This window comes from Scyliorhinus torazame, chromosome 17 (assembly GCF_047496885.1).
Source record: "Scyliorhinus torazame isolate Kashiwa2021f chromosome 17, sScyTor2.1, whole genome shotgun sequence".
NCBI lineage: Eukaryota > Metazoa > Chordata > Chondrichthyes > Carcharhiniformes > Scyliorhinidae > Scyliorhinus > Scyliorhinus torazame.
Window position 1 is genome coordinate 7172148 of NC_092723.1, and position 22557 is coordinate 7194704.

The 22557-nt window shown below is 47.6% G+C and overlaps 1 long non-coding RNA gene across 3 annotated transcripts in view; it reads left to right on the forward strand.

The window, feature by feature from the left end:
* The window catches only part of LOC140393673 (uncharacterized), a 184564-nt gene extending 162274 nt beyond the window's left edge, over positions 1-22290 (forward strand). The window contains exons 3-6 of one of the 3 annotated variants that reach the window (XR_011935708.1): positions 217-478; positions 1566-1666; positions 3940-5409; positions 20639-22290. This is a non-coding gene — a long non-coding RNA (uncharacterized lncRNA). Of the gene's footprint in view, positions 1-216; positions 479-623; positions 795-1565; positions 1667-3939; positions 5410-20638 lie in introns of those variants that run through there. The other 2 variants (XR_011935709.1, XR_011935710.1) reach the window with 2 other exon arrangements.
* The last annotated feature ends 267 nt before the right edge of the window (positions 22291-22557 follow it).

Here is a 22557-nt window from a genome sequence, read left to right on the forward strand (position 1 = left end):
AAAGGAAATTTACATCCTGCTGGTTCTGGCACAGTCTATCTTTGTAGCTGCCTTGGATCACACCATTGGTTTGAGAAAATTGTAAATTTTGAAAGGTAGTCTATAGAGCATTTCTATGTATCAATGTAACTGCTGTGCATCGTGCTATAGGTTAGTTACTTCTAATTGTCCTTCTCCAGCTTCTGTTTTATCCCAATTTTTTCTCTTTATCTTCAGCCAGTGATGACTCAGGACATTTTCCCAGACGCTGACAGCCTAGGTACTCCCTAAACCAAACACGAGGCTTGTCAAAGATATATGAATGAGGCTGGATGGCCAGCGCTGTTCGGACACCTGGCAGTGACTGGAGCTGCCTTCGTCCAGTATCTGCACCACAGCAGCAGCTTCCTGCAAAGGGCCAGCGTGAACAAGATTGCTGCCTGAAATATTTTCACCTTCCAGGTGCTAATGGGTCCAGGTCAATTATTAGCTGACTGAGGTTAGTTAACTCTGCCTGACTGGGAATCAACCCTAGGATGTTCCCAGTCAGGATAGAACAATGATACATTTGCTCAGTTATCCAAGGTGAAAAGTGGTGATTGTACTTTGTAGCTCAGGTTTTGTGACGTTTCAATACGTTTTATATAAATACGGGTATTTAAATACGTATTTAAAGGCAAAGGGGAAGCTCCAGTATTTTTCGATGAACAGATGAGTCCCTGTAAAGCTGATGCTGTACATTTTAACGATAGAGGTGGAGAAGGCCTTCAGCAAGTAAAGCAGAGTGTACTGAGAATGCGGAGCTGAAGTGAGAGGTCAGTCTTGTGCCCATGAAGAAATTAAGAACATTTTTGTCTTCTTATTTTAATATGATTGACGTGATACAGGGTAATGATTATATTTGCTGAGGTGACAGGGAAGGAGAACTTGCTTTTATACAGCAGTCTTCACATCCTTATGAAAAACATTATAGCTAATACCGTATTGTTTGAATTGTAGTCCCTTTTGCAGTGCTGGCAAGTATGGCAGCCAGTGTAAATTAATGCCCTCTATCCTCCCGTCTGAATCTGCCAACGTAACCTTTCTCATAGAGCCCCTACAATTCAGAAGGAGCCATTCAGTCCATCGGGTCTGCACCAACCCTCTGAAAGAACGCACTACCTGGGCCAACTCTCCCGCCCTATCCCTGTTACCCCACCTAACCTGCACATCTTTGGACACTAAGGGGCAATTTAGCATGGCCAATCCACCTAACTAGCACATCTTTGGACTGTGAGAGGAAACCGGAGCACCCGGAGGAAACCCACGGAGACACGGGGAGAACGTGAAAACTCCACACAGTCACCCGAGGCCGGAATTGAACCCGGGTCCCTGGTGCTGTGAGGCAACAGTGCTAACCACTGTGCCACCCTATATGCTTGTCTAGTTTCCCTTAAATGCATCTATACTGTTCCTTTCAACCATTATCTGTGGTAATGGGTTCCATGTTCCCACCATCCTTTGGGTAAAGGGGTTTCTTCAGAATTGCCTCTTGAAATTTCTGTTTATCTTATATTGATGGCCTTTTATTATCCTCCCCCTCACAGCAGCATTTTGAGGAAGATGAAGGAAAGAGATATCAAATCTGGCTGTTGTTATAGATTGAAGCTGGTGATGGAACCGTTATGATTCACTTCTGGATAATCAGGTGAAGGACGATTCTGTAAAACACAGTCACTTGTAATTCATAGAATCCCTACAGTGCGGATGGAGCCTATTCAGCCCATCGGGTCTGCACCGGCCCTTGGAAAGAGCACCCTACCCGGGCCCCCAGTCCCCACCCTATCTCCGTAACCTCACCCAACCTTGGGACACTAAGGGGCGATTTAGCCTGGCCAGTCCGCCAAACCTTGCACATCTTTGGATTGTGGGAGGAAACTGGAGCACCCGGGGGGAAACCCACGCAGACACGGGGAGGACATGAGAACTCCGCTCAGACAAAGTTGCCCAAGGACGGAATTGAACCCGGGTCCCTGGCGCGGTGAGGCAGCCGTGCTAACCACTGTGCCACCTTGCCAGTTAAATAACAAAAGCAGTGATTATAATGAGTGTGAAATTCTCCTCCTGGAGTTTAGTTTTTTATTTAACATTACTAAATTCTGGAGGGAATTATTAACTTCACTAATTTTCTATAAATAAACACAAACATGGCTTCACCTTAGGGGCTACCCTGTGGTTCTCCTTTCTCCCCCCCTCCCCCCTTCCTCAACAATCTTCTCTCCAAGGTCATTGACCTGTTTAATTTTTTACAGATACTGGCAGCCGTTCAAATTTAACCTACTTGCTTATCCCTCATGTCAGGTGTTCAGAAATGTTAGCAAGACATTCCACCATGGGAAAGTGCGCACAAAATAATCTTTGAAACCCACTTGCTTTCTAACTGCTAGCTGAGGCCTTCAGTGGCCAATTAATGCCCTCAAGGGTCTCATCCAGCACCTCCTCTGGTATTGACGTTGTTGGGGGTGGGAGGGGTGCTCATCGTGTGTGTTTGCTTGCGAGGTTCCACAAGGGGTTTCTCAGTCAAAGGCCCTCGGTACCGAATCGGGGAACCAACTTCTGGAAAGGAGGGTCCCTGACATCTCTACTGAAAAGTCCTTCAGCACCCTCTCCCCGTTTCCCTGCCCTGTGATCCCCCCTTCCCAATATCTCTTACCTGCGCAATGATCCTTCCTCAGTCTGAGGCCTTGGGCGGATGGCATGCCCGTGCCACTGCTGAGAACCGAGTAGCCCAGCAGCTCTCAGCAGGCACAATCCACCCTGGAGTTCTGGATCCCGGAGAAGACCCACCACTGGCCTGGTAAGTGCCTGAGTGGCAAAGCGTGCAGTGGAACTTCTCAAAATGTGGCAGGGTGGGCTGCCAGCCAAAACCCCAGTCACCTCCACAAGATTGCACGCACTCGTGTGGGATTTAAGTTGTATGCCTAGGTTATGAGAGTGGCATCAAAAAGTCTTTACCTAAAATTGGGGCGGGCTGTGATCTGCCAATAATGAGATGGTCTTGCACTAATTTCCAATGGCTTGAAGGGGTGACCTATGGGTCTGAGGTCACTGCAAAGTGGAATTCTACAGATACTGGGGCATGTTCAGGAATATGGGATCATTGGATATGGGATCTTTGAATATGGGAGGTTAGTCCTGGGTAGTGAAGGAGATTTGGGAGTGCTGTGTGGGCAGGCTCCGGCATATAGCGGTTGGCAGAATGTATTCTTCATATGGTCATTGCTGACAAGGCCAGCACATAATGCCAAAAGCGATTGCCCTTGAGGAAGCAGTGGTGGGCCACCTTTTAGGAACGACAGCAGTAAATGTGGCAAAGAGAATCCAACAGTGCTATTAGGTAGAGAGTTCATAGACTTTGACCCTGTGTCAATGAAGGAGCTGCACCAAATGGCCAAGTTGAAATGGTTAAAGGAGCAAAGGGGAATGAGAGCCAGGTTTCTGCTGACCCCTTTAAAGACCCAGCTTTCCAATCTTCAGCTTCTCACCTGACCTGCCCACAGCCCTTTGTGGCTCCTCCGTCATCCCCTCCACCATTTTCCCCAGTGTCAATTAGTCCCTGTCTTAAAGCATTAAAGCATAAATCTTCTGTTTTTTAAGATTAATAGATAAAATATCACAGGCTGGGGTTGTACAATCTCCCAACAGCGAGGAGTGACCTGCCCAGGGAGCGGGGTTGCAACTGGTCACAAAGATTCAGATGGTGCAAGAAGGCAGAGAGAGGACTAGCTAAGGAGAAATGCACATTGACTCAGCCTTTTTTTTTAATCAAGCCATTGTTGGAACTGTGGTCTTCCCAGGCTAATTTGTCAAGTGCACTTTTCCAATCTTGGCAGTGAGGTGGAAGGGCCTCAAATGTGGTATGAATATGGTCTGGTCATATTTAAGCATTGACTCACAATGTGCCTCGCTACTCTGTTCCAGGGAACCTTGGCAGTGTTTTCATCAGCAAGCTGACATACTGAATGACTTGAAGAAAAATGGAAGGAAACGAGGTTCTCTAGTGGAGATTCCAACTTCACCACAATACAGCTTTCCAATATTCTCCTGTACTGAAGCGTAAGCAGTCGGGATTGCTTAGACTCTGGGACCGTTTGATTGACAGAGAGATGCATCAACCTTCTGCCATGTTTTCCACTTTCTTTCTCGGCTGTCGATAAAAGCAGGCACAAGAACTGCCAGAGCGCAGGATCCAGCCACTTTCACGAGAACGAACAGAGCCAGAAACTGATCTGTGGTCAGCTAGCAGTTCAGAAATCACCTCCATTTGGTTTTCTGGTGTTTTCTTAATCCCAAAGAATATTTACTCAACTGAAAATATTAACGACCAGCACCAACACCCTCCTTTCCTAACAGCACTGTGAGTGTACCTCCAGCACATGGTCTGCAGCGGTTCAAGAAGGCGGCTCACCTTACCTTCTCAAGGGGCAATTAGGGATGGGCAATAAATCTGGCCTAGCCTGTGTAGCTCCCTTCCCATGAAAGAACAATTTAAAAACTCCTGCATATGAATCATGAAATGTATGGTGGCCAATGCGGCGGCCCCTAGACTGGCAGTAAATATCTCTCGGGTTGGTAACAATAAAATGTTCAATGGATCCAAACAACCCACAAGCGACTGCAACGAAGATGTGGGAGTGACAGATCACGGATGTCGGGGGATGATTTATTCTCCACATAAAGCAAAGCAATATTAAAAGCCTGTTGTTTAAAAAAATGATGATACACTAGAGACAGAACATTTTATCCATCCCTAATGAGCGTTAATCATCCCATTAGGTCCCAGGTCATTTTACCTTGCAACTGAGGAACAGATTGCAAATGTAGAAGGCATTAGACGGGTGATTGTGCCCTTCCAGCATTGGAGACCTCAACCTCAGAAACATTGCCAAGTTCTGGTGGAGAAGGGTAGGGCGGAGCACTTGTATATTCCTGCTTACATATGGTCAGAGCACTCTTATTCTACATCTGAGGTGTTTCTGCTCTGTTGCCAAGGCTGGAAATAGTGGGAGTGGAGCCCAGAATCTTCTATCCACTCCCAGTGAGGTCACCCCACCACTGCAGATGCAGAAAGATCATTTTTAGCAGTTCAAAAAGAAAACGTACAAATACCGGAAAGGGCTTCAGTAATCAAAGGGAGTGAACAGCACTGTTTTATTTTGGTGATGTCAGCCAGTGGAAAAACATTCGCTTTGGCTGGGTTTTTTTTTATATTGCAGTCAAGACACTGGATTAAAGCATGGGATTCAGCAGACAATTGGAACGTAACAGTGGCATGCAGTGTTTTTAAAATTGGGATGAAGATTAACTCTCACAGCAAGAAAAAAAGACGGAGCCTATTTTTCCAACCATGTCATGTGTTTAGCACAGACTACTGATGGGATCTGATTCTAGGTATGTAACAATATGGATATTGATGGGAGATAAAAGGTTAACAATTTCATGTAAATACTTCTTACCACCAGATGGTGATCAAGAGCAGCCACATATATATCACGTGGCGACCCTTGATTCCAGGAGAAGGTGTTTCGGCGTGAGAGAGATTAGTTGTGCATTTGAGAGTTCTGCAGTTAGAGTTAAAGCATAGTTTATTTTACCAACCTTGTGCTTATGATTACATTTGAACCGAGTTCAAGTAGTGTTAATAAATCAGCTTCGTAAATTTACTTAGCTTGATGTTCTTTGTTCAACACTACGCATTCAGGACATCCAGACAAAGAGAACCGAGAACATTGCAAGGTAGTCCGGCAAAAACACCAACATGACTTGCTGTGAAAGAGTGGCAGCTAGGTCACTGGGCTAGTACTGGCGATAATGCAAACTCAAACCCCAGCATGGCGATTTGAGAACACGAGTTAGGTTTAGAAAGCTTGGCAATCTAGAAGAGAAAGTGACACTAAAACTGTTGGGTTGTCATGAACATCTAACTGTTTCACCAAAGATCTTGAGAGGAGGGAACCTGCTCGCCAGTCTGGCCTGTATGTGACTCCTGTCAGATTCAATTTATATCGTCAACTCTCAACTGCCCTGGGAACCGACCGAGAAACTGCAAATGTGACAAAAAGTACTACCAAGAAATTGGACTTTGGAGGTGAAGAAGATAGCCTACCACCACCTTAAGAGGGAGATAAGTGGCAGTGATACCACTGAATTAGGACTAGGATTTTCTGTGGGGCGATGAGGAGAGGGTGGGCGAGTAGGACTAGTTAAATTAGCGAGAGCAGCACAAACACAAGGAACCACATAGCCTGCCTTGCTATAGCTATTCTAAGATGCGACTTTACGATTCAGTGAAGTGTCCGGAATATCATGGGCTGTACTTGATGGTATTTCACAATCCACCAATGGGAACAAAACATATCCGTGCCCCTGTCATTCGTCACCAGCCTGCTGACGATTTTGAAATGTTGTGATTGGGCCGTTGTTTAATCTGTGAATGGAATTGTTTGTGATCCAATACTGCAGCCATGAGATGGACAGGTCAGGGGCAGGTTACAATAATTTAGGATGATTCAGTTTCACCATACAAATCAGTTCCTGAAAGAGTGTTTAAAGACAATATATTAATAGCAGCAACAGAGACACTCCACACTCTTCTCTCACATCATTGATTCAATAGTGGCCCTAACTGTGTGATAAGTAATGCAGAGTGAAGTTCCACTGCTATATTCTAACTGTGTTTCCAATTCTCATTAAAAAATAACATTTTGTAATGTGCTGGATTTATGCTGAGTTCACTAACCCTGAGGATGTTACTTGGTGTCTCAGTTTGAGGTTCTTTTCAGATTCACACCACCGCATTAAAAAGAAAGCTACCAAACCACATTTGAACTACATTTGAAAGAAGACTTTGTTTTTCTACATTGCTGAAAAGAGAGACATGTTGTAGAAGTTTTTTGTCTTGCACTCATCAGGTCAAACACAAGGGGCAGGATTCTACGACCCCCCCTCCCGCCGGGTCGGAGAATCGACGGGGGGGGTGCGTGAATCCTGCCCCCGCCGGCCGCCAAATTCTCCGGCACCGGAGATTCGGCGGGAGCGGGAATCGCGCCAAGCCAGTCGGCGGGTCCCCCCCCGGCGATTCTCCGGCCCGCGATGGGCCAAAGTCCCGCTGCTGTAATGCCAGTCCCGCCGGCGTGAATTAAACCACCTCCCTTACCGGCGGGATCAGGCGTCGCGAGCGGGCTCCGGGGTCCTGGGGGGGGCGCGGGGCGATCTGGTCCCGGGGGGTGCCCCCACGGGGGCCTGGCCCGCGATTGGGGCCCACCGATCCACGGGTGGGCCTGTGCCGTGGGGGCATTCTTTCCCCTCCGCGTCGGTCACAGCCTCCGCGATGGCCGACGCGGAGGTGATCTCCCCCCCCGTGCGCATGCGCGGGGATGACGTCAGCAGCCGCTGACGCTCCCACGCATGCGCGGACATCCGCCGGCCGGCGGAGTCCCTTTGGCCCCAGCTGGCATGGCGCCAAAGGCCTTCCACGCCAGCCGGCGGGACGGCAACCACTCCGGTGCTGGCCTAGCCCCTAAAGGTGAGGGCTTGGCCCCTAAATGTGCGGAGTGGTTCACGCCACTCCATCCCGCCAGGACCCCCCACCCCGCCGGGTAGGGGAGAATCCCCCCCAGAATAGCAAATTTCAAATGATCGCAACAATTTATGCCGTAGGAGCAGACGTCATGATTGACCACGGCAGTGCCATAGATAAAGCAACAGAGAACTCACGGCTCCCCAGGCTCCCAGGGTATTTCAAAAAAAGGAACAAGGCTTGAACATATTCCTTCCATTTGCAGAGGATGGGTCCCACCGTAAGAGTGTATGTCACTTCTAACAAACGTAAATGAACCGCGTTATTCGCTCCAGTGGTTATCTTGGCTGGTGGTTCGTGGTACCTGTTAGCGCACTCAGGATTGTTCAGCAAGTGTTGCCCAAATCTGACTGCAGGTGTTTTGTTTTGGGTTTCGCACGTGCATTTTGGTTGAGTACAGCCTGTGCTCTGCCTATTACGAACAACCGAAGGAACTTGCTGTTTGTTTTTGCTTTGCCTTTGGTCATTGTTCTCCGAAGGTTTTTGTCTCCTGAAAACATTGCCTCGCGCTGGCCCATGACTCCCTCATTCCAATCACCCTACTGTGCTTCAGCGGACACCAGACACATTCGGCTTCCATGATGACTGAGCAAGTTTACCCAAAAACTAGCTGCCTTGCACAGTCCAGAGAGATCACAAATTTAATCCTTGGTTTTTACCGAGCCAGTCCAGGCTGAATCAGTAATAAGGGCATATTGTTGTCCTCAGTTGCTGGGAAAGAAAGTGGAAAGATAATCAATATCTCCACACTATATTATAACAGTGCTGGGGCCACCCCACTGTTAAGGACCCCACTTTCCACCCACCCCCCCCCTTCAGGCCCTACCCCTTTAAACCCCCCCTCCATCCTTTATACTCCCCTTCACCCCCTTTCATGGGCATGACCCCCTTAAGCACTACCTTTTGGCAGTGCCAACCTGGTTCCCATGCAATGCCATATTGGCACTGCCCAGGGGTGCAGGGGAACTGCCAGGGTGCTGCCCTGCCCTGTCCCTGACCACTCTGGGGCTCCAATGGCCTCCGAGTCCCCCGGCATGGCCATCACACCTGGGACGGGATTCTCCCGCAACTGGCCGGATGGCCCGACGCCGGTACCAAGAGCGGTGCGAACCGCCCCGGCGTCGGGCCGCCCAGCAGTTGCGGATTCCTCTGCAGTTCCGGGGTCTAGGCCGGCGGCGGAGGTGGTGACGTCGCGCCAACAGCCGCAGAAGGGCTGCCATGCACCGGCGCGAGTTGGCACATGCGCAGAACCACCGGCGTGTTTCCCACGCATACGCAGGGGGTTTCTTCTCCGCGCCAGCCATGGCGGAGCCTTACAGAGGCCGCCGGGGAGGGAACGAGAGACCCCACGGCACAGGCCCGCCCGCAGATCGGTGGGCCCCGATTGCAGGCCAGGCCACTGTGGGGGGCCCCCCCCCCCTCCGGTGCCGGATCCTCCCGCACCTCCCCGAGGACACCGGTAGACGGCCTACCAGCCAGGTCCCACCATGTGGGACCATGTCCATTTCATGCCGGCCGGATTGGCCGCAAACGGGCGGCCGCTCGGCCCATCGGGGCCTGGAGCATTGCCGGGGGGGGCCGCTACCAAAGGCCCCTGATCGGCGCGGCGTGAACCCCGCCCACGCCCAAAAACCGCCACAGGAGAATTCGTCAGCCGGCGTCGGTGCGGTGGGGCAGGATTCACGCCATACCCTGGCAATTCTTCCGACCCAGCGGGGGTTCGGAGAATCCCGCCCCTGGTCTCTGTTTTTGGAGAGCAGTACTATATCATGCCAGCATGAGGCCTGACCGATGTTGGTGGTGAATACCGGGAACCGGGGGCCTGCAGCCTCGAATGGCCTGCGCATTTATTCATTATATATTTTTTATAAATTTAAAGTATCCAATTCATTTTTTCTAATTGAGGGGCAATTTAGCGTGGCCAATCCACCTAGTCTGCACATCTTTGGGTTAGAACATGGAACATACAGTGCAGAAGGAGACCATTTGGCCCATCGAGTCTGCACCGACCCACTTAAGCCCTCACTTCCACCCTATCCCCGTAACCCAATAACACCTCCTAATCTTTTTGATCACTAAGGGCAATTTATCATGGCCAATTCACCTAACCTGCACGTCTTTGGACTGTGGGAGGAAACCGGAGCACCCGGAGGAAACCCACTCAGACACGGGGAGAACGTGCAGACTCCGCACAGACAGTGACCCAGCGGGGAATTGAACCTGGGACCCTGGAGCTGTGAAGCCACAGTGCTATCCACTTGTGCTACCGTGCTCCCCGTGGTTGTGGGGGTGAGACCCACGCAAACACGGGGAGAATGTGCAAACTCCACACGGACAGTGACCCAGAGCCGGATTCGAACCTGGGACCTCAGAGCCGTGAGGCAGTTGTGCTAACCACTAGGCCACCGTGCTGCCCTGGGCATTTATTAAATGAGCCATTTTATGATTATCAATGAGGACGCGATCCATATTGTGCCAGATGCCAACTTTGTGGTACATCATGCCCTGTGCAGCCCCTGGCACTAAATTTGTTTTTGGCCTCTCCCATTAGGCACCCGGAGTAACGGGATCGGTGCTGGGCGCAACGCGATGGGAAGATTGCACCCATTGTGTCATAGAGTCGGAGAGGTCAACAGGACAGAAAATGCCCTTTGACCCATCACGGTCTGCGCCGGACAAAAACAACTACCTAATTATTCTAATCCTACTTTCCAGCACTTGGCCCTTACCCTTGTCATCGCAAGCGTACATCTAAATAATTCTTAAATGTTATGAGGGTCTCTGCCTCCATCGCCCTTTCAGGCAGCGAGTTCCAGACTCCCACCCCCCTCTGGGTGAAAAGGGTTTTTCTCACATCCCCTCTAAACCTCCCGCCCCTTACCTTAAATCTAAGCCCCCTGGTCATTGATCCCTCCACCAAGGGGAAAGGTTTCTCCCTGTCTGCTCTATCTATGCCCTTCATAATTTTACACATCTCAATCGTGTGTCCTCCTCAGTCTCCTCTGCTCCAAGGAAAACAACCCCAGTCTATCCAATCTCTCTTCATAACTAACACTCTCCAGCCCAGGCAACATCCTGGTAAATCTCCTCTGCCCCCTTTCCAGTGGCTATCACATCCCTCCTGTAATGTGGACTCCAGAACTGCTCACAATACTCTAGCCATGGCCTAACCAACATTTTACACATTTCCAGCATAATCTCCCTGCTCTTAAACTCTATGCCTCGGCTAATAAAGGCAAGTGTACCATATGCCTTCATACCATTCATCCATCTTCCCTGCTACCTTAAGGGGCCGGTGTACATGCACACAAAGGTTCCTCGGATCCTTGGGGCCTCCCAAGACCCTGCCATGTATCCTGTATTCCCGCGCCTTGTTTGTCCTGTCCAAGGACATAATCTTGCACAAATTCAGTTAGTGGAATCTGTGTATCATTGGGTAACCTCAGGGATATGCACTTTTTGCTTTGCCAATCATATTGTAAGAACTTCACTAATTACGTCAGATCTCATTGGGCTCAAGTTGCCCTTTAGAACCAAAGGGTGAACTTTCAGCATTGTGAAACTGTGACTGTGCAGATTGCTGGCATCAAAATCTTTAATGTGACCCTGACACCGTTGCACATTTGCGAACCTGTGTCTGCAGAGTTGATGCAAAGCCACATTTAAATTACGTCAAAGTGGCCAATTCATCCCTCATAGTTTGGGGGAAGTGGCCGTGCAGAGGGTCCATGGTGAAAGTACGCTTCTGGCTTGTACCAGGTGGACTGAGAATTTGGGAATGTGAACTTTGACACCAAACGCTGCCAGAAGGAGTATTTTCTGTCAGAGGTAACCGTGGCAATCACGCACCCGAAGGACGTTAATGGCTGCGTCAGGAAGAACATTCCGTTTCCATTGCAAGATACTCTTGCCAGCAGAACCAACCATATAAATGAAACATCTTTGGACCCTTATGCGAACGTAAACAGCAGTGGGTTATCGACACCCCTTCTATGATCTCCCTTTATTGCATTTTAACCTTTATCAATCTTCTGATCACATGCCATGTAGGAGGGCACTGAGTGGAGAGTACATTTTCTGAGAGAGAGAAGATCTAAAGACCTCAGTCAACTTGACTGCTCACACAACTTTACTTTTTTAAAAATTAATTTACAGGATGTGGGCGTCTCTGGTAGCTGGCTAGGCCGGTATTTATTGCCCATCCTTCGTTGCCTTTCAGAAGGTGGTGGTGAGCGTGGTGAGCTGCCTAATTGAACCACTGCAGTCCTCCAGGTGTAGGTACACCCACAGTGCTGTTAGGGAGGGAGTTCAAGGATGTTGCCCCAGCGACAGTGAATTTGTGATATGTTTCCATCACGGGGCGGTGAGTGACTTGGAGGGAAACCTCCAGGTGGCGGGGTTCCCAGGTATCTGCTGCTCTTAGCCTTCTAGATGGTTGGCGCTTGTGGGTTTGTCTAAGGAAGGTGCCGTCGCAGGAACCTTGGTGAGTTACTTCAATGTATTCTGTAGATGGTACACACGGCTGCTACTGTTCGCCAGTGGTGGAGGGTTTGAATGGTTGTGGAAGGGGGAGCAATCAAGCTGGGCTGCTTTGTCCTGGATGGTGTCAAGCTTTTTGAGTGCTGTTGGAGCTACCCTCATCCAGGCAAGTGGAGAGTATTCCACTACACTCCTGACTTGTGCCTTGTAGATGGTGGACAGGCTTTGGGGGGGTCAGAAGGTGAGATATTCGCCGTGGGATTGCTGGCCTTTGACCTACCTTGGTAGCCACAGTATTAATATGGTTCGTCCAGTTCAATTTCTGATCAATGGTAACCCCTCAAGATGTTGGTTGTGGGGGATTCAGCGATGGTAATGCCATTGACTGTCGAGGGGCGATGGTTAGATCCTCTCTTGTAGAAGATGGTCATTGTCTGGCACTTGTGTGGAGCGAATATAACTTGGCACTTGTCAGCCCAAGCCTGGATATTGTCCAGGTTTTGCTGCATTTGGACATGGACTGCTTCATTATCTGCGGAGTCGCGAATGGTGCTGAACATTGTCCAGTCACCTGCAAACATCCCAACTTCTGACATAGAAAGGAGTTGGCAAGAGCGCTAAAGTCCAGCCACTCAGAGGGAATGTTGTGTAAAATGGAAGAAGACAGCGCCAGGGAGGAAAGAAATTCAACAATTGGAAATAATAATAAAACAAAGAGCTCATCAGTCTATCATTATGAAATGCAGATTCATAATTTAAAAATCAATACTTACACATACTTTAATAGAAAACCAAAAGTATGTAATAAAAATATACAGCAATGTGATAGTATATTGTGGTGATATTCAGTCAGCTCGCCAAATGCAAACTGTTACAGAAGTGATTAAGAAAGTTTGTGAATCCAATCAAAAATATGACCAAGATTAGATAAGGTAATAAGAAAGAAAATGAATGTAAGTGGCATCAAGTTCAGTGGAATAAGAGTTTTAGAAATAATACAAAAATTGGTGGAAAGAAATTAAATGATTAGCTCGGAGTTATTCACTTGCTAATACATCCAGGGCAAGGCTAATTACAGGGTGACCAATGTCCAGCTTTGGAGTGAAACTGTGGACAGCTCAAAAGCTTCAACACAGAAATAAAATTATAACATTACAAAGATTGCATCATGATGTAACCGAATGGGAAAGGATTGAAGCTTGAAAATCTAATGTGCATTTACATTGCACCACCACTTCACGGGTTCAGCGATGCTTCCTCAAGGCTCCTCCACACTTTCACATGTTTCACACTTGAGATTGTGGGAGGCTGACTTCTGTACACCAGGGAGCTATCCGTCTGCTGTTCTGCTGTTAGGACAAGGGGTCCCTCTTGAGTAATATAAGAGTGAAGGGCTGGTGCCGTGATCCAAAACACAGAAACAATCAACGTCTAAACGTAAAGTACACTATCTATGTAAATTATTCTAATCCTATGTTGAGCATCGTGCTATGACTGGAACTTTGATTGTAATTAGCATTAATATTCATTAGTCCAACAGTCCGAGGCAACAAAACATCAGACCACAATTTTGTCATTTAGGTATCTGGTACATTTTGGATTGAATGATCCGTCTCGGAAGAAGATTAGCGCCATTTTCAACAAACATACCAACAAAACAGTTTAACTTCAACGTTGACTGTGCCACAAAATAAATCCACCCTCCAACTTGTAACTCGCTACCTTACGATAAGGGAAATAATCAGCACAAAATATATGTTGTCATTTTGGTTCTTGAGCAGAGAGCTGACACCAGCAGTTGAACCGAGTGAATCATTGGCCTCCCTCACTCCAAGCTCATTATGCCTTCATTCCCTGTGAGTCATTTATCGATTTCAATCTGCTAAAAGCTACTTTGTATACTCAGGCATTCATCAGGATCGAGAATATTTTTAAAGTGGGTGTTCTGTTAGTATATACCAAAGAGGGACTGGAAATTGTGAAGGGGATATAAATTATTTAGCTACATTTATAATGCCACTTCTCCTCTGCCTTTGTCATGCTTGCTGTGTTCCAGCTGCATGATTCACTTTTTTCTTACTTTCTTCTTTCCTCATCAATTTGGCTTCTTCTTCTTAATGCAAAAGCAGACTTTCCCGCATTGTAAGCACTTCCCTTGCCCCGCTCACATTGCTGTCCAAACATCTTGCAGAATATTGCATTCCAAAGATGTGCAGGTTGGATGGACTGGCCATGATAAATTGCCCCTTAATGTCCCAGGGGTGTGCGGGTTAGTTCAGGTGGTTATGGGAATATGGGAGGAGTGGGCATGGGTACTGTGCTCATTCAAAGGGTTGGTACAAACTCGATGGGCCGAATGGTCTCCTTCTGCACTGTAGGGATTCTCGGGATCCTATGGTTCCTGAAAGAGTGCCCTTCAAAGTAGAATGGATGCCAGGAGAATTTGGAGGCACATGCTTAGAAATTGGTGATACCTCATTGGGGAGAAACGAAGGGTTACTAAGAACATAAGAACAGAAGAACTAGGAGCAGGAGAAGGCCATCTGGCCCCTCGAGCCTGCTCCACCATTCAATGAGACCCTACAGCCCCATGAGTTGGTCACGTCCCCTTGGTCCAAGGTCGGCATTGACCTGTTCCACGCGCTGGGCAGGGACTATGTTCTGATTGTAGACTATTTTTCAAACTACCCGGAGGTGGTACGTTTGCACGACATCACATCGTCTGCAGTCATCCGTGCCTGTAAGGACACCTTTGCATGTCACGGCATCCCACTCACTGTGATAAGAACATCAGAACATAAGAACATAAGAACATAAGAAGTAGGAGCAGGAGTCGGCCATCTGGCCCCTCGAGCCTGCTCCGCCATTCAATGAGATCATGGCTGATCTTTTGTGGACTCAGCTCCACTTTCCGGCCCGAACACCATAACCCTTAATCCCCTTATTCTTCAAAAAAAATCTATCTTTATCTTAAAAACATTTAATAAAAGAGCCTCTACTGCTTCACTGGGCAAGGAATTCCATAGATTCACAACCCTTTGGGTGAAGAAATTCCTCCTAAACTCAGTCCTAAATCTACTTCCCCTTATTTTGAGGCTATGCCCCCTAGTTCTGCTTTCACCCGCCAGTGGAAACAACCTGCCCGCATCTATCCTATCTATTCCCTTCATAATTTTATATGTTTCTATAAGATCCCTCCTCATTCTTCTAAATTCCAACGAGTACAGTCCCAGTCTACTCAACCTCGCCTCGTAATCCAACCCCTTCAGCTCTGGGATTAAGACCATAAGACCATAAGACATAGGAGCTGAAGTAAGGTCATTCAGCCCATCGAGTCCACTCCACCATTCAATCATGGCTGATTTCAACTCCATTTACCCGCTCTCTCTCCATAGCCCTTAATTCCTCGAGAAATCAAGAATTTATCAACTTCTGTCTTAAAGACACTCAACGTCCCGGCCTCCACCGCCCTCTGTGGCAATGAATTCCACAGACCCACCACTCTCTGGCTGAAGAAATTTCTCCTCATCTCTGTTCTAAAGTGACTCCCTTTTATTCTAAGGCTGTGTCCCTGGGTCCTAGTCTCCCCTGCTAATGGAAACAACTTACCTACATCCACCCTATCTAAGCCATTCATTATCTTGTAACTTTCTATTAGATCTCCCCTCAACCTCCTAAACTCCAATGAATATAATCCCAGGATCCTCAGACGTTCATCGTATGTTAGGCCTACCATTCCTGGGATCATCCGTGTGAATCTCCGCTGGACCCGCTCCAGTGCCAGTATGTCCTTCCTGAGGTGTGGGGCCCAAAATTGCTCACAGTATTCTAAATGGGGCCTAACTAATGATTTATAAAGCTTCAGAAGTACATCCCTGCTTTTATATTCCAAGCCTCTTGAGATGAATGACAACATTGCATTTGCTTTCTTAATTACGGACTCAACCTGCAAGTTTACCTTTAGAGAATCCTGGACTAGGACTCCCAAGTCCCTTTGCACTTCAGCATTATGAATTTTGTCACCGTTTAGAAAATAGTCCATGCCTCTATTCTTTTTTCCAAAGTGCAAGACCTCGCACTTGCCCATGTTGAATTTCATCAGCCATTTCTTGGACCACTCTCCTAAACTGTCTAAATCTTTCTGCAGCCTCCCCACCTCCTCCATACTACCTGCCCCTCCACCTATCTTTGTATCATCGGCAAACTTAGCCAGAATGCCCCCAGTCCCGTCATCTAGATCGTTAATATATAAAGAGAACAGCTGTGGCCCCAACACTGAACCCTGCGGGACACCACTCGTCACCGGTTGCCATTCCGATAAAGAACCTTTTATCCCAACTCTCTGCCTTCTGCCTGACAGCCAATCATCAATCCATGTTAGTACCTTGCCTCGAATACCATGGGCCCTTATTTTACTCAGCAGTCTCCCGTGAGGCATCTTATCAAAGACCTTTTGGAAGTCAAGATAGATAACATCCATTGGCTCTCCTTGATCTAACCTATTTGTTATCTCTTCAAAGAACTCTAACAGGTTTGTCAGGCACGACCTCCCCTTACTAAATCCATGCTGACTTGTCCTAATCCGACCCTGCACTTCCAAGAATTTAGAAATCTCATCCTTAACAATGGATTCTAGAATCTTGCCAACAACCGAGGTTAGGCTAATTGGCCTATAATTTTCCATCTTTTTCCTTGTTCCCTTCTTGAACAGGGGGGGTTACAACAGCGATTTTCCAATCCTCTGGGACTTTCCCTGACTCCAGTGACTTTTGAAAGATCATAACTAACGCCTCCACTATTTCTTCAGCTATCTCCTTTAGAACTCTAGGATGTAGCCCATCTGGGCCCGGAGATTTATCAATTTTTAGACCTTAGTTTCTCTAGCATTAACCTAGTGAATCTCCTCTGCACACCCTCCAGTGCCAGTACGTCCTTTCTCAAATAAGGAGACCAAAACTGAACACAATACTCCAGGTGTGGCCTCACTAACACCTTATACAATTGCAGCATAACCTCCCTAGTCTTAAACTCCATCCCTCTAGCAATGAAGGACAACATTCCATTTGCCTTCTTAATCACCTGTTGCTCCTGTAAACCAACATTTTGCGACTCATGCACTAGCACACCCAGGTCTCTCTGCACAGCAGCACGTTTTAATATTTTATCATTTAAATAATAATCCCTTTTGCTGTTATTCCTACCAAAATGGATAACCTCACATTTGTCAACATTGTATTCCATCTGCCAGACCCTAGCCCATTCACTTAGCCTATCCAAATCCCTCTGCAGACTTCCAGTATCCTCTGCACTTTTTGCTTTACCACTTATCTTAGTGTCGTCTGCAAACTTGGACACATTGCCCTTGGTCCCCAACTCCAAATCATCTATGTAAATTGTGAACAGTTGTGGGCCCAACACTGATCCCTGAGGGACACCACTAGCTACTGATTGCCAACCAGAGAAACACCCATTAATCCCCACTCTTTGCTTTCTATTAATTAACCAATCCTCTATCCATGCTACTACTTTCCCCTTAATGCCGTGCATCTTTATCTTATGCAGCAACCTTTTGTGTGGCACCTAGTCAAAGGCTTTCTGGAAAGGCTAAGGTTTGTGTTCGCAAGTAGAAATAAATACCTGATAAATACCTGCTGCTTATAGAGCTGACATGCGAGTTACCGCACCCCCCCCCCCCCCCACCCCCCACCACCACCACCACACACACATTTTGCCAGCCAATGAAACACAAGAAACAATAAAGCTCTTAATTAGCTGCAAACTATAATTAGGTGACAGGCAGGCACCTGAAATAACACAAGGAAAGAAAGATCGGCTGTTTATTCAGCCAGTTGCTGTGGAATTGGATGGGGAAGTTCTCACAGGACAGGAATAAGAAACTACGAGCACAATTCAACTAAATGGGAGCAAAATTGAGAATCACATGACTATACAACGCCACTCGCGTTAAATGAGGGGCGTCAGCAGGCAACGCGCGGCCCCGTTCTCTACGCTGAGGAGCTCCACTCATAGGAACTCCTCAGTATAGCCAAAATGGCGTCCTGATCACTGATGCCCCCAACACGGCCACCGAACACCCCCAAGCCCCAATGCACCATGGGAGGGTCCCCACGCACCCCCCCCCCAACACCAGCACCGGGCACTGCAGCCTAACCACCAGAATTGTATTTTATGCCTTGGCAGTTCCAACCTGGGTGCCATGGCAGTGCAAGACTGATACCCAGGTGGCACTTCCATGCTGCCGGGCTGGTAGTGCCTGGGTCACAACCGCAGTGCCAGGGGATCACCCTGCCCAAAGGGCATGCACCTGGGGGCCTCCAATCCCCTGGGAGACCTCCACGAGTGACATTCCATCTGGTCCCCATTTGTGGAGAGCAGTATTGAACAACACTTGCCCAAGGTCTCCGAGGCAAAATCCTATGCCTCAGGTAACTCGGGAATCTGCACATTACAGTGAGACTAGTGTCTCGCTTTAATATGCGGATTTGCTATAAATTAATCCTGCCCATTACATCGCACGAGGCAGGGCAGAACATTGACACAGTGGTTAGCACTGCTGCATCACGGCGCCGAGGTTCCAGGTTCAATCCTGGCCCTGGGTCACTGTCCATATGCAGTTTGCACATTCTCCCCGTGGCTGCGTGGATTTCACCCCCACAACCCAAAGATGTGCAGGGTAGGTGGATTGGCCGTGCTAAATTGCCCCTTAATTGGAAAAACGAAGTGGGTACTGTAAAATTATTTTGTAAAAGATCTCGCGAGGCATTGCGAGCCAGGTAGATGCCGAGAATGGGGTCTCCTGGCTTTTATCGGCCACGCTGCGCCACGATGAGCTGCTTTTCAGGGGCAGCATGGACGTTGGAGCGTGCGACACGGTTGCACAGTGGTTACCACTGCTGCCTCACCGCTCCAGGGACCCAGGTCCAATTCCAGCCTCGGGTGACTGTGTGGAGTTTGCACGTTCTCCCCGTGTCTGCGTGGGTTTCCTCCGGGTGCTCCGGTTTCCTCCCACAGTCCAAAGATGTGCAGGTTAGGTGGATTGGCCGTGATAAATTGTCTCTTGGTGTCCAAAAGGTTAGGTGGGGTTAATGCCTTAGGGGGATCGGGTGGAGGCGCAATGCTCTTTGAGTGGGTCAGTGCAGACTTGATGGGCCGAATGGCCTCCTTCTGCACTGTAAGTTCTATGATTCCAAGCACCAGGGAGAGAAGGTGCAAAAACTATTGGGCCACAATCTCGAAACACCTGGCATCAATGGGTTGGCTGAAAGCAGACAGCAGTAGGGAACTACCAATATCTTAAGCATGATTTACTAAAATACCGGGATCCAAATAATATACAGCTGAAGGACTTTCAGTAAAACTCAATCAACCAGCAGACACTGTCCTTCCATAAAGAATCACTGAGTAGAAATTGCAAAGTGCATTGACATAAATTTACTCGCATGTATTTTATATGTGGCTACTGCGGTGATAATGAGATTGTTCGGAATAATGCCCATGGTAAAAGTTGGAAGCTGATGTAGGTGGAGGAAGCAGTGAGGACTATACGCCTGCTGTTCTTCAAACCAATTTCTTTGGTTCAGAGGAGAAATTTCAGATTTTGAAAGAGAAGAGTTGGGTGAAAAATGCTTTTGCGATTGAGACCCCAGAGTCACTTACATCTGACTCCAAATTAAGAGACTGAACTTCTGCGCCTTACCTGTGACTGCTTATTAAAAACATGTCATAAGTCCATGAGGCTGTCAGAATTCTGGAGTAGCATTCTCCGAGGATTATCCAGTGCTGAGTAAAACAAGCATTTTGTTGCCATTGCCCTTCATCACGACCTACATGTGCGAGGTTAGAATTTCCATCCTCACAAAGATGAAGACAGCACAAACGAAAATGAAATGAAATGATCTTTATTGTCACAAGTAGGCTTACATTAACACTGCAATGAAGTTGCTGTGAAAAGCCCCTCGTCGCCACATTCCGGCACCTGTTTAGGTACACAGAGGGAGAATTCAGAATTCTCAGCTGGTACGGGAATTGAACCCGTACTGCTGGCCTTGTTTTGCATTACAAACTAGCCCACTGAGCTAAACCAGCCCCGTCCCACTGGCTGAACTCTGCACCAGATATGCGCATTGCCCTCTCCTCCTATAAACATGATAGGAGTGAGTTCATGAACACCAAGTAGGCTCCCCTGTCGAATTAGAGTTAAGAGGAAATGGCATGTTGTGAAGTTCAACCAATGTGGGTCGTGAAGGTCGGCCGGCGTGGGTCGTGAAGTTTGGCTGGCGTGGGTTATGATGGTCGGCTGATGTTGGTCGTGAAGGTCAGCGAGCGTGGGTCTCAAGGATTGACCAGTGGGCAAAAGTGGGTCCCGGGAAAAAAAGTTTGAAAAACACTGCTTTAAATGGCATCTCAGGCATTTACCAAAATGATCCTTGTGTTAGTACAGAGTGCACCAGGGTTCTAAGTTATGGCCAATGTTTCAGAAACTACTTCATTTGCATGATCTAATATATCTTCTGAATTCTATATTTTTACCTCTACTTTCAGGCCTTTTAACAAAGCAACAACGGGGAGCAAGCACGACATTCCAGGAGCCCCTTTGGAGTTGTCAGCCCTGATCTGTCCAGTTTCAGCATGTCAATGATATAATCAATAATGATTTTGGTGGTTGTGTGGACTTCATTGTATTGGTATTGAGGTTCTGTCAAGGGTTTCCATCTTAATGTCATTCATCAAGGATGAAGAACTACAGGACTGGCAGAAAACAAATCACCTTGCTGAGCACTGGCCTGTATGATTCTGTTGCTCCCAGATCAGATAGACACTGAGAGAGTACAACTCTTTTTCTGTTCACGTCAACTGTAACCTTCTGGATTTTGGCCCAAATGACTCCCAGCATGTAATCAATCAATCGATCAATCAATCACGTCTTGTACACTGGGAGAGTCAGCAGTGTGATAGGATTAGGCTGTTTAGTGACAAATATTATAAAAGGTGTTGGCTCTGCTTAATAAACATTAGTCAACTTCTTAATGCATCTGTGAGGAGTCAACTCAGTGTAAATATCCCCTGTGACCATAGAATTATAGAGCGATGCAGCGCTCTCGAGGGTCCCAATTATTCCCAATCCCCTGCTCCTTCCCCACAGCCATCCAAATGTTTCCAATTAAGGTATTTATTTCCTCTTTCAAGTATTCAAAAGAAAAACCCCCAAAGCGTAAAAATTGAGGGGCATGGCGATCCTGGGGGCTGCTGGATCAGGGAGGCTGCCAGCCGATCTTCCCATCACAACTCTGCCGTTGGCGTTGAGTGACATTTCCTTGTCCTCACCCAACCCTCTCCAACAGTCTGCTGTGGCCGGCCCAATAAACAGGAGCAACATGATGGTGAAACAGGACCTTCAGCCTTTTCACACTAACTTATATCTCTGCCAGCATTTCATTGCTTCGGCTTATCCAAGCTGAATGCCAGAGATGATGTTCTGGACTCTCTCCCCCAGGTTGTTCCTGATGACGCCAACCCTGTTAACATGAACTGAGCAAAACCAGGTTCTGTGTGTGTGTGTGTTCGGGCATAGCAGTCCTTTAATAGTCACCTGATGTGGATCACTGTGATGGGATGAATCATGAAATGTGCACTATGCCACACTGCAGCATTACCCTGAATTACTGTAATCCACTGCACGGATTGCAATCTTTAAACCATAATATGAATTAGGTGGCAGATTACAGGCAAATGTCCATATCCTGAGAATTTTGTCATTGCCATCACAGTCAAAGGCAACATTAAATTAAAGCACTTGGTAGTCACATCTATTCCGTTTGTTTTGTAGCCGTAAGCCACCTCGAAGGGCAATTCATGAGCAGACGATAAATCAGGTACGTGAGTAATGGGTGTTTGCTGCTTGTATATTTTTACATTTTCAGAAGGAAATACTTGTGTTCACGTGACAACGTGGCCTCTCAAAGCACTTTCCAAAGCGAACTGTAACTCTTATTGTGATGAATGATATCTGTATACATATGTACCTTTAATGCGTAGGCCCCTTTAAGACCGGGTTTGGAACCCTGGGGGACTCCGCCTCTGGCTCCGCCCCCAGGAAGCTGTATATAAGGTTACGTTCAGTAGGCAGCGTGCAGTGAGCACACTTCTCGGCAGCTGTCTGGTTCTCTGGTTATTAAAGCCTTTGTATTATCAAACTCCTCTCCTGAGTCGTAATTGAAAAGTGAGGAGCTAATTAACGCCAGTAACATCTAATAGCACTGAGATAAAGGATGGGTTCATCTTTCTTTGGGTGACATGGATTAAAGGAGAAGCCTTGGCCTGACCACCAGGAGAATGCCATGCTCTGCTTCAAGCAATGCTATTGGATCCATTGTACGACCCCGCTTGGGGACCCAAGGAACATGTCCCATTCGATTTCCCGTTTACACAACTGAGTATGAGCTGGTTATTGGGGGCGGGGT